The sequence below is a fragment of the Leptinotarsa decemlineata genome, unplaced genomic scaffold (genome assembly GCF_025532065.1).
Source record: "Leptinotarsa decemlineata unplaced genomic scaffold, Ldec_3_MD MMD2_tig00026314_RagTag_RagTag, whole genome shotgun sequence".
In the NCBI taxonomy this organism is placed as follows: domain Eukaryota; kingdom Metazoa; phylum Arthropoda; class Insecta; order Coleoptera; family Chrysomelidae; genus Leptinotarsa; species Leptinotarsa decemlineata.
The window spans coordinates 14042223-14053675 of record NW_027412684.1 but is presented as its reverse complement, the minus strand read 5'-3'; the positions used below and the strand labels follow the sequence as shown (position 1 = coordinate 14053675).

General features: G+C 35.9%; 1 pseudogene; it reads left to right on the top strand.

The window, feature by feature from the left end:
• The first annotated feature begins 8292 nt into the window (after positions 1–8292).
• Positions 8293–9647, top strand: LOC141485292 (uncharacterized; annotated as a pseudogene).
• The last annotated feature ends 1806 nt before the right edge of the window (positions 9648–11453 follow it).

The window sequence follows — 11453 nt, the reverse complement described above, 5'->3', positions numbered from 1 at the left end:
AAAAATAAAAAGTTGAGAGATTTCAAGTCACGTTAGTTCACGACGTTTCGATTGTTAGTATCTACAATCTTCTTCGAGTGATGACTGAACTGATTCCTCCGAGAGACGACTATTTATAGGTCGTTCGAGTACTTTCACTCATCCCCGCTTTCCATTTTCCGCTTCACTGGTTCCGTGGGAGATGACCGTTTGGCGGGAGTTAGCCATTTTTCGCTTGATGATGGGTTTCCATTTGTTGCGTATTTCTACGCTGGCTTGGCTGAATACGTTGTTGGACAACATGTGGGCGGCTTCCTTGAATTTTCTCCTAAACCAATGTTCCTTTCTGTGCAAGATCTCAGCTTGGGACCACTCGATGTTGTGTTGATGGGCCCAAACATGGTCTGCTATTCCTGATTTGCTGGTTCCTCCTCGCTGTGTGTGTTTCTTGTGCTCGGCAATGCGAACATTCAATAGCCTCTAAGTTTCACCAATATAGGATTTTCCGCACTTGCAGGGTATCCGGTGAATGCAATTCTTGGAATTGAAGTCAGCGAGGGGAAACCAGCAAATCAGGAATAGCAGACCATGTTTGGTCCCATCAACACAACATCGAGTGGTCCCAAGCTGAGATCTTGCACAGAGAGAAAAATTGGTTGAGGAGAAAATTCAAGGAAGCCGCTTACATGTTGTCCAACAACGTATTCAGCCAAGCCAGCGTAGAAATACGCAACATATGAAAAAATGGCCAACTCCCGCCAAACGGTCATCTCCCACGGAACCAATGAAGCGAAAAATGGAAAGCGGGGATAAGTGAAAGTACTCGAACCACCTATAAATAGTCATCTCTCGGAAGAATCAGTCCAGTCATCACCCGAAGACGATTGTAGGAATTGTAGGAATTTTAAATCATTTTATATAGTAGACAATGGAAGTCCGAACTGATGAAATTCAGAAAAATCTTAGGCAAAACGTGGCAGACTATTGGCTGATACTGAAAGTCACAGCGTTCTGGGAACGATCTTCAAAACAAAGCCTTCAACTTGTGATTACAAACTACCTCATAAAGTTCCTATCCCAAATAGAAAGGTTTGTGAAAAATTTCCAACCTTTTTTCGATGTTTCAGACTATCATGGTTGCAAGTGATGTTCGTGTCTCTAATCAGGCGGATGGCTCTTCTAGATGGAGACCAGCAGCTTCCAGTATGCTTAGGGGCGGAGCTCCATACATGAGAACAATACTTCAAAAAAGGTCTGATTTGAGCTTTACAAAGCATCAAAAGTTATTGCAAAAGCTCCTCGTTGTCCAACAGTAGCACAATTGAGATATCACCGATAGACCAGCTTCGGGGTATTACTTATCTTCAATGACAAACATATAATATTTGTATTTTAAAAAGTACCACGTGTGGCCTAATTATAATACCGTCAGGACATATCAGTTGAGATCGGAATTCAAGATACTATCCTTAGACCAGAGACAAACTTTGACATCAATGATATTCCTGAATAAATTAATAAACAATTTAACAAATTCCCCAGAAATCCTCAATATGTTTTCATATAATGTACCTCCACGGTGAACACGTTCCGCACCAATGTTTGATATCTCTGCAATATGTACATCATCGAGAGCACCTCTTTTAGTTATGAATAAATTAGCAAACAATTTCAGTCTACTTTTGGATTTAGATTGGACCTTACCCCTATCAGTTTTTCGTAAAATGATTTTAGAACGAATATTGAATTCAACTCTGTCAAACTGAACATATATTTGATGAATCCACTCCCTACAAATATGGTATCAGTAAGTAATAGTTTAGTGATCTAGATCTATATTCAATAGCTATCATTGTAGTGAATTTGCCAACAGTTTATTCATGTAATTAGTCTATAATGGACTGTATGGGTAATAAATACAAATAAATAAATAAAAATGAATAAATAATCAAGGCAGCAGTGTGTCTGGTACTCGACTGATTTCATCGACTCTTCATCACATGTACAGTATTATCAAGTGAAAAAAGTCCAACGGGGAATAAGTATTCCAAGATCAAAATATAACAGAAACCAAATCAATGTTTTGATCATATATCTAGGAGACATGTCGAATTCAAATTCAACATAATCATAAACTCATCTGATTTTTTCAATGACGAAAAGCCTGAGTAAGTGGATTCGACCAGATCCCCCTTCCCATCTACACGATCCACAAATACAAGAAATGTCATTCAGACCTGTCTTAACTTTTTTCATTCTTTTCTCTGTGTAAACTTGAAACATCCATCCATGGAAGGACGTATAATAAAGCTGATATTTCGATAATGTTCATAAAGTAAGGGCAGCATTTTTAAGGTTGAATGAAATCACATCACAGCAGAGGTATTGTCTCCAAATGAAGTATCCCCCAGAACGTAGGGCACATCAGTGAATCGTTAATACCGTAAGAGTGCCGTAGATGGTAATGAAGCAGTCTTGGGGCCACGTTATGTCGATGGATATAGTATGTGATCGCAAGTGCTGTGAATGCTGACAGCAAGTGTATTAGGGTCACAAACACCACGAGGCAGACCCTGTGCCTTGTTTTAGGAACCTCTATACCCATCACGAGTGCTGTGAATGCTGACAGCAAGTATATTAGGGTCACAGACACCTTGAGGCAGACCCTGTACCTTGTTTTAGGAACCTCTATACCCATCACGCGGCTGCAGTAGACTAAGGTGTTGAAGACACGATCCTGACAGGCTATGATGAATTCCATAGTTTTTCGACCTGAGGAAAGCGTAGGTGAGGAGCTTTGATGAGCCAAGGTCTTAAATGTTGATAAAGACCCCATGCATTGGCCTCACCTTGTGTCGCCGCAGGAGAGAAGTGATCTCTGCGGCTGAACGGTGATAGAATTGTGATCACCTCGTTTAGTGTCAAAAGATAGATCCGAGTTCAGCAGCTAATCGGACATCTTTCCCAAAGAGAAATGCTCCAATTCTTGCCATTTCATGGTCATGGACCCTGCAGATGAGGGGATCCAAACTCCTGATGAGTTTACAGGCTCTATTCAGTAGCATTCTTTCATGTAAATAATCCATACTCAAAATTTCATGGCCTCTTTGTTGTCGGGAGAATTCCAACCGTGGAACCGACGATTTGGGATGTAAACTCCTATGGAGGTTCATCATTTTTCGTGTCTTTACATCGGGTTGATACAGCTCCTCCTGACTCCACTTCATTACTCCATACGAGTAGAGAACGGCAAGCATATTCTTTGTAGAAACGTTGCAGAAACGGAAGCTCCGTTGACCAGATTTGTCGGAGTTTGTGCTCACCGTGGAGAGAGTTCTTCACTGCTGTTGCCTTTTGTGAGTGGCGATGTTCCACTCCGAGGTGAGCATGTGTCTTTCCGTAGTCCCCGCATTGTCCTCTTTTGAGATGGGCCATTGCAGATTTGTCTGATGGAGATATTTATATTATATTTATATTTATATTATATTATATCGATGATGGAAGAGGCTCTACGTCAGGCTCAAGTTGGGTATGATGCTCAAACGAACAGAAGTAACATTCAAATTACTTTCTTAGGAAATATCAACATTGTTGATTTTTTTAAATTTTTTATGTGTCTGAAGAATGAAATGAAATTTTCTTTTGCACAGGAATTAAACATAAATGAACATTTTTGTCCATTATCGAAACATATGCAATATTTCCCTTCTTGGGAAAAAAGGAAAGTGCCCAACTAGAATATTGACATGATATTCACCTCATTACATATCTTTGTATTAGTTACATGTTCATCTTGTCATGAGCAAATCCAATTCTGTTGCGGATTTTAGAGGCTTCGTTTGACATTAGGTCACTCTCGTCGGTGGTATTGTTTTTAGGTGAATCCGTTTATACATAAGATCAAATTGGATTAGGAAATAATTCACGCGGTATTACAACTCAATAACAACTCAGAGAAAGTGTTTAATATTGAAAGAACGAAACTGGCTACATTGATAATTTTTGTGTTCTATTCGATGATGAAATCTGAATATTTCTCCACGAAAATTTTGACGTATCAGCCACCAATTTATATAAGAGGCAGGCGTTTACATAATATTGATTGAAGCAGAAAATTTTGTCAAAATATTCAAGTTCTGCAAAAGAATTTTTCGAAATGCTGTGTAGTTTAAGGTCAGTTGTACTGAAAGCCGAAATAATGGCAGCTTTTTTCTGCTGAGTACTTCTGTCTCATGTTGCTTGGGTGGAATCATAAGTGATAGATTCACAATCTATATTTTATGTTGCAGACAGTCTTCCAATGTCATGATGTTTGGATCTTAAATCAGACCTAGAAGCTTCAGGATTATGCTTAGAGGCAGAGACTTTTATTTGAGCAGTATTTTATAGCATTACATTTTGATTTTACATTACGTTTTTTATATACTTATTAAAATATTTGTAGAAAATTATATTTTTTCAGTCGTATATCAGCTAGTCTCTCAGTTTTCTCTAATATTACTGTGTATGATACAATCATAAAGCCACACTTCGATTATTGTGCAAGTTTGCTCTATTCATTAGATCAAAATAAAATATCAGCTTTACAGAAACTGCAGAATAGAGATATGCGTATAATATTGAAATGCAACCGTTATACAAACATATCATTAATGCTGGATCAGCTTCAATGGCTCTCCGTGAGAGATATATATTATCTAAATACAATGATTCACATTTTTAAAATTTTAAACAATCATCTCCCTACCTATTTTAATGATAACATTGTTTTCAACTCTGATATTCATAGATATTCTACAAGAAATAATGCAAATTTTTATTTACCTAGATGCAATCTGTCAAGTACTATGAAGTCCATGTTCTCTATAGGGGTTTGAACGATTTCAATAAATTACCGAATGATATTAAAAAAGCTCAGACTGTTAAGGAATTCAAAAAACGCCTTATCAGATTCATACAAATTGTGAAATGAATTTGATAGCTATTTTATATTGTTTAGTCTTTAGATAAATTTATATGTAACTACCTGTATACTTATTTTTATTTGTATTTTTCAATATTGGTCTTGTCAGAAAGTTAATAATAATTTTTTCTAATATTACTACATGTAATTTTGTATGTAAATTATGTTTTCCTATTTTCAATAAACTGTTATTATTATTATCACAAATTGTGAACTGAATTTGATAACAATTCTATATTTTATATTGTTTTGTCTTTAGATAAATTCATATGTAACTACCTGTATACTTATTTCTATTTGTATTTTTTAATATTGGTCTTGTCAGAAAGTCAATGTAAATTTTTTTTCTTTATATTTCTATATGTAACTTTTGTATGTGAATTAGGTTTCCTATTTTTTCAATAAACTATTATTATTATCATTATATTATTTGTAATTGTATTATCTACATATTAACGATATAGATAAAAATGATATGATAATAATACCGCTAACAACGTAGCTTCCCGGGAGCTACGGTGTTATCTTGGATAGTGCTATTGATCTTCATCCAGCGGGTCAGTGATTTCATTATTCTATTAGTTGTTCGACAATTTGAGATGGGTTGTCAAAACTTATAGATCTTAGATCAACGTATTCTATAGATGTAGGAAGATGTATAACGTTAGAAATCAGAGGGATAAACTGGTTGCCAATCCAAACGGGGGTATGGTTTTTCCTTGTTGTTGGAAGATTGCTCGCGTTTGATTCCCAAAGAAAGGCAAGAAAAGTCTTCAAAATAACCTTAGACCCGTCGCTTTGCTCTCAGTAATATGAGAAATTGAGGAGAAATATTTGAAAGGCTTCAACATCTTGAGCGATCAGTAATATGTCTTTCAGAAACGAAGATCTACAGCCGACCTTGTATCGTACGTCACCCATATTTGGAATGAAGCAATCAAGAAACATGGAGAGTCAAAACCTGTTGCGCTTGATGTTTCCAAAGCCTTTGAAGCATGAGGATTTGCTGCAAGTGGCCGTCAATGGATTTCTGTTGAATACTTTCACCATCAACACTGGTGTTCATTAGGATTCCATATTGTCTCCAACGCTATTTTTATTGAATATCAACGACCAAGAATCCGATATATTGCTTTGTTGACGACAGCGCACTTGTCTTGTCCCTCCATTTGGATTGGTGGACATCGGCTGCATATGCACGTCTTCACCGGCAGCATACCTCAATGAGGATCTAGAGGTCATTTCGAATTGGGGTGAAAGTAACCCAGACATCAGTTCTCTTCAAAAATATTAATGTTTCCGAACTGGATGTAATACTGACAGGACGGACAATTCCGCCTTGTGTTGGGAGTTGAAATGGGCACCAAAGAAGTCAATTAGAAAAAATTTCACAGGTTGGGTTTCCTAGAAGATTAACAAATAGACGAGGAATTACATTACAATCCCCTTTGTTTGAATACGCAAGTACAATTGAATAGATCATATATTCCTTTACATCGACGACTGAATTAACCAATTCAAAATCAACTTTTCTCGACATCCCAATTGAATAGTTCTTTGATCACTTCGGAAAACTTTTAAGTACTGTGGTCACTACATCCGTAACTTGTCAAACTAAATATGTATTATAACTAATGATGACCTTATATCAATGTCAAAATTAGTCGTTGACAAGACGAAGGGGCGTATCTCAAAAATTGCCGGATTTGAGTTACGACCGGCAATGTTGCTATTTATAAGTATTTTTTCCTATGACAAACAGGCGTATCTCTATTGCTATATATATACGGAATAGACAGTGGGCGTAACTCAAATTAATAATTACAGAACACGACAAACAGGCGAAAATGGACTTACGCCCGTTTGTCGTATTACACTATATGAAGGAAAAAGTTACGCCCGTTCCGTCATCTGTTTATTGACAACATAACCTCAAATGAAAACGCTACTTGTTGCTTACCGAATCGGGCAATAAAGTGTTCATTCGTGATTTTTAATATTCTGTGGATAGTGTTTCATTACTAAGGTATGTTATTATTGTTACTACTGTACATCAATATTACTCATTCAGTTTTTATTACAGATTAACTATCAAAAATCGTCAGTTCAAAATAAAGTGGTGGTTGTTAATTTTCAATAGCCTGTTGGTAGCTTCTCTTTGGTAAGGTATGCTATTATTATTACTACGGTACATTATTATTACTTATTAGGCTTTAATTTCAGATTAAACATTAAAAATCGTCAGCATGGATGTTGTCGTAAAATGGAATGACGGAACTGAAAATATTGTTTTGTCGAATCAAATTCAGTTGGTAAATAGATCCGATTCGTTAAAGAAGGGAGCAAAAGTTAAAATGTATTGGAAACCAGAGAAGAAGTGGTACTTTGGTGTAGTGATTGAATTCAATAATGAATGTTATTCCAACAGCGATAGTGAATCGGATATTCCCTTAAAAATGCTACGTAAGGATTCCCATAGTATCAGCGAAGACGATATCCCTCTTCAGCTTTGAAAACAAAAATTTGCCTCAACAGCAGCTTGTCAAATAAGTACACCCGTAATGATAATGGATGAACTAGATATTAATAATGCACCCAATATCCAGGCAAATCAAACAAATGTGTCAGGTCTTCAAACTATCCAAATAAATCAATTTGAAGAGCATATCAGTGATAAAATTGATGTTAGTGATAGTGAGGAACCGCCTATATTCCAAGATAATTCGAATTCGATCCAACATATATTCAAACATGCGAATTAGAGCTTTGCAAGGAAGAAGTTTTCAGTGCATGTCCAAATTGTTTGAAGTTATTATGCTGGAATCATTTTTCTAACGAAGAGTCTTGCGACTGGGCGGCGTTGTACCTAAGATCAGTGCACCGAAAAAAATTGACGACGTTCCAGAAAACTACTGTATTGAAGGAAATCCTTGTGAAAACGAAACAGATCTAGTTTCGAAAGAGAAGGAAAACGCATAGCATATCTGCTATGAAAAAGCGAAATTTGGGTGAAAGCCACGTTACTTAAAAAAGTAAAAAAGTAATGCCGGCAAGGAAAGTTTTGACAGCTAGGTGCAACGGTATTACTTGTTCAAAAGTAGGAAAAAAATGTGTGCTGTTTACAGAAGAGGACAGAACGAAAAAATGATTTTTACGGGACTGCGTCCATGCAGCTACAAAGAGAATATATTGCTCGTTTTGTAAGGCGTTTGAATACCAAGCAAAAAACAATAATCGACCAAGATTCAAGGCAACATAAAAGTAACTTTTATTTTTTACCAAAAGATAATTTACAGATAGCCGTATGCAAGAAAATGTTTTTGAGTACTTTGGGAATTTCAGAAAAGGTAATGCGCACATCTTTAACTGAGGTTGGGCAAACAGGAGTTATTGAAAAAGATGGAAAGGGAGGCAGGCCAGTAAATTTGAAAGACAAGGACGAAGAAATTAAAAATTCAATACTGGAACACATAAAGAAATTTCCAAGAATGGAGTCGCACTACTGCAGACAAAGTTCCACTCGTGAATACTTGCATGCAGACCTTACTGTCAGGAAAATGTATGATATGTTTATCAATGAACATGGAGGTGGAAAAGATAACCAATGCAGCTACTCTCTTTATCTTAATGTGTTTGAGAGTTTAAGATTATCTTTTCACCATCCTAAAAAAGACCAGTGTGGCCTATGCTTTACATACAGACAGGGCACCATTGAAAAAAAAGCAGAATTAGAACAAAGTTACCGACAGCACATAGCAGAAAAAGAAAAGGTTCGTGAAATAAAAAAGGAAGAGAAAGCCAATCCTGACAGCTTAAAGGTATGTGCTGTTTTTGATTTGCAGCAGGTTATTTTTTTACCAATTACTAATGAAAGCAAACTCTTTTATCGTCGAAGACTGCCAAACTATAACTTCACTATCTATGAAGTTAAAACTAAAGACTGCCACTGTTTTCTATGGAACGAATGACTGAGTAAACGTGGCTCGAGCGAAATTTCGACATGTTTACATTTATAACTGAAACAAACTGACTCCAAGGGTATAACTACTGTCTCTTTATTTTCCGATGGATGTAGTAGACAGAATGAAAATTCCATCTTCGGCGCGATGCTTTTGTATGCAGTTGCTACTTTAAAAAATATACAGTCCATCTCCTTAAGATTTTTTGAAGCATACCACGGCCAGAGTGAGGGAGAGTCGGCTCATAGTACAATAGATCATGCTATTAAAAAATCTGGAGACTTGTTTGTACCGTCTCAGTTAGCACCAGTCCTAAAACTGGCAAGAAGAAAAAATCCATATGTTGTGCATTCTTTAACTTCGATAGACTTTTTAAATTTTAAGAAGCTATCCAATGACCTACAAATACTAGCGGTTAGAAAGGATGATGAAGGAGGTATAATTGATTGGAAACAAATACATGAGGTCATGGTTCAGAAAGGTAGCAACGATAAGATTTATTTTAAGAATAGTCATCTGCAGAATAACTACCGATATATAACTTTGAAACGAACTGCAGGAAACAATATTAAATCTGAGCCACCCTGCCTCAATCCCGAATTACCCAAAATATCAATTGCAAAATACAATGACTAGAGGGCACTGTGTAGTGGAACAACTCCCATCATTAAACTAGCAGAACATGTTTCTTTTTACGAGCAGTTGCCACACTAACGTTTTTGTATACGAATTTGTACTGTTTTTTTCAAACATGTTAGTTAGGTTTGTTTAATTTTTGTTTAAGTTTAGTAAAATAAGAAAAAAATATATTTGCTTCTTTGTTGAGTTAAAAACATTGTTACATTTCCTTAGTTTTAGTTACTTTAACCTGTTGGCATTTGTTTTTCTGAAATAAACGTTAATTTTATTAGTTATTGGTAGAAATATTGTATATCAACTTAAATCATCTTCAAAAATTTTAAATAAAGGGTATTTTCATCATCTTTATGAATTTTGATAAAAGGCGTAACTAAGTTTTGTGCTTTTAATAAATTATTTTCGAATAAGACGAAAGGGCGTATCTCTTCTAAGGGCAGTTTCATCCCTTTTGGTGAAACTAGAAATATTAAGGTTTTACTCTACGTTATATACTGGCATTGAAGCAATAGTTTTTGTTATCATTATTCTCAAAGCGGTTTTTAAAGTAGGCAAAAACACAGGTGTAAGTTAATAAAAATCTTTAAGCTGCAATTACTCAAAACTTGAAATTTTGAGATACGCCTCTTCGTTTTGTTAACGACGAATTGTTCTCTTCCTTTTACTCCTCGTACTCGCCACTCAGCACGCTAAAAATGATATTATGAAAAGGTTTTGAACAATGTGTATCTGTATCTACAGAGTAGGGATGGTGAGGGTAGACTCACAGCACTTAGGCCACATGTGACCCATTGTACATTCTCCCGAGGAGTTGTCTCCTAGGTCATTGTCCATCCTGTCCTTTCCAGGAAGGTGGAAAGGGCACTGGGAGACATCTCCTTTAAATCAGCAGGTGTAGGCCAAGACTTGCCAAAAACACACTCTCTTATTGACGATAACTCTGGACACTTGCATAGGACATGCCTGACAGTCACATCTTCCTGTTCACACATTCTGCATAGAGGTGTGTCCACTAGCCCCATATTATGGAGGTGTTTCCTTAGTTGACAGTGGTCAGTCAGAAATCCTACTGTAAAGCGTAGATTTTTCCTGGTCATCGCCAGATATTTCTTCAGCACCAACTTTTGAACAATATATTGATATTTTAAATCCAAATGGATACTTATCGAAATGTTCATGTCTACTCAGAGTAGTGTTTTACTAAGGTTTTGTACTTCGATTCTGCAAGATCTTCTGTATATACTTAACGAGTAAGTAATTCAAAAAATAATTTAAAATTCAACTTCAAACTGATTTCACGACTATTACTTACTTTCGGGTATAGCACTGATGATGGCGTAAAAGCCGAAAGCGCTTTGCAGCTTACAAATAAATTATTTACACGATATACGATTATTCTTGATTTATCAGCCACGTGTATGCAGCTTCAACAAAACTCACCATCATTATCGTTAACCGTTATTTGTTCAACGATCATAATTTCATACTCAAATGGTGCATAACTGCTGTCTGTGATGAAAATATGAAAAGTAGGTACAAAAAAAGTAGCAATTTATTTCAAAGTGTGTGTGTGTGTTACCCCATTTTGTCAAACATACGAATTTTTTCAGTATTTAAAGAATACTTGATCTTTTCTCGTTAATTGAATGTGTGGTGTCAAAATGATACTTCACAATTTATACAACACTAACATTCAATGCTAACAGTTATTTCAACACACTGTATCATCTCCTGATTAACGGAAAAACAGATTTTTAACAGATTTTCTGTGCGAGTTATAAACTAACCTAGGTATATGACGTCATCTCCTTCAATACTAAAAGTTGCATTGGTAGGTAGAGATAGGTATCATGGGGCATTATAAATATATATATATATATATATATATAATATATATATATATATATATATATATA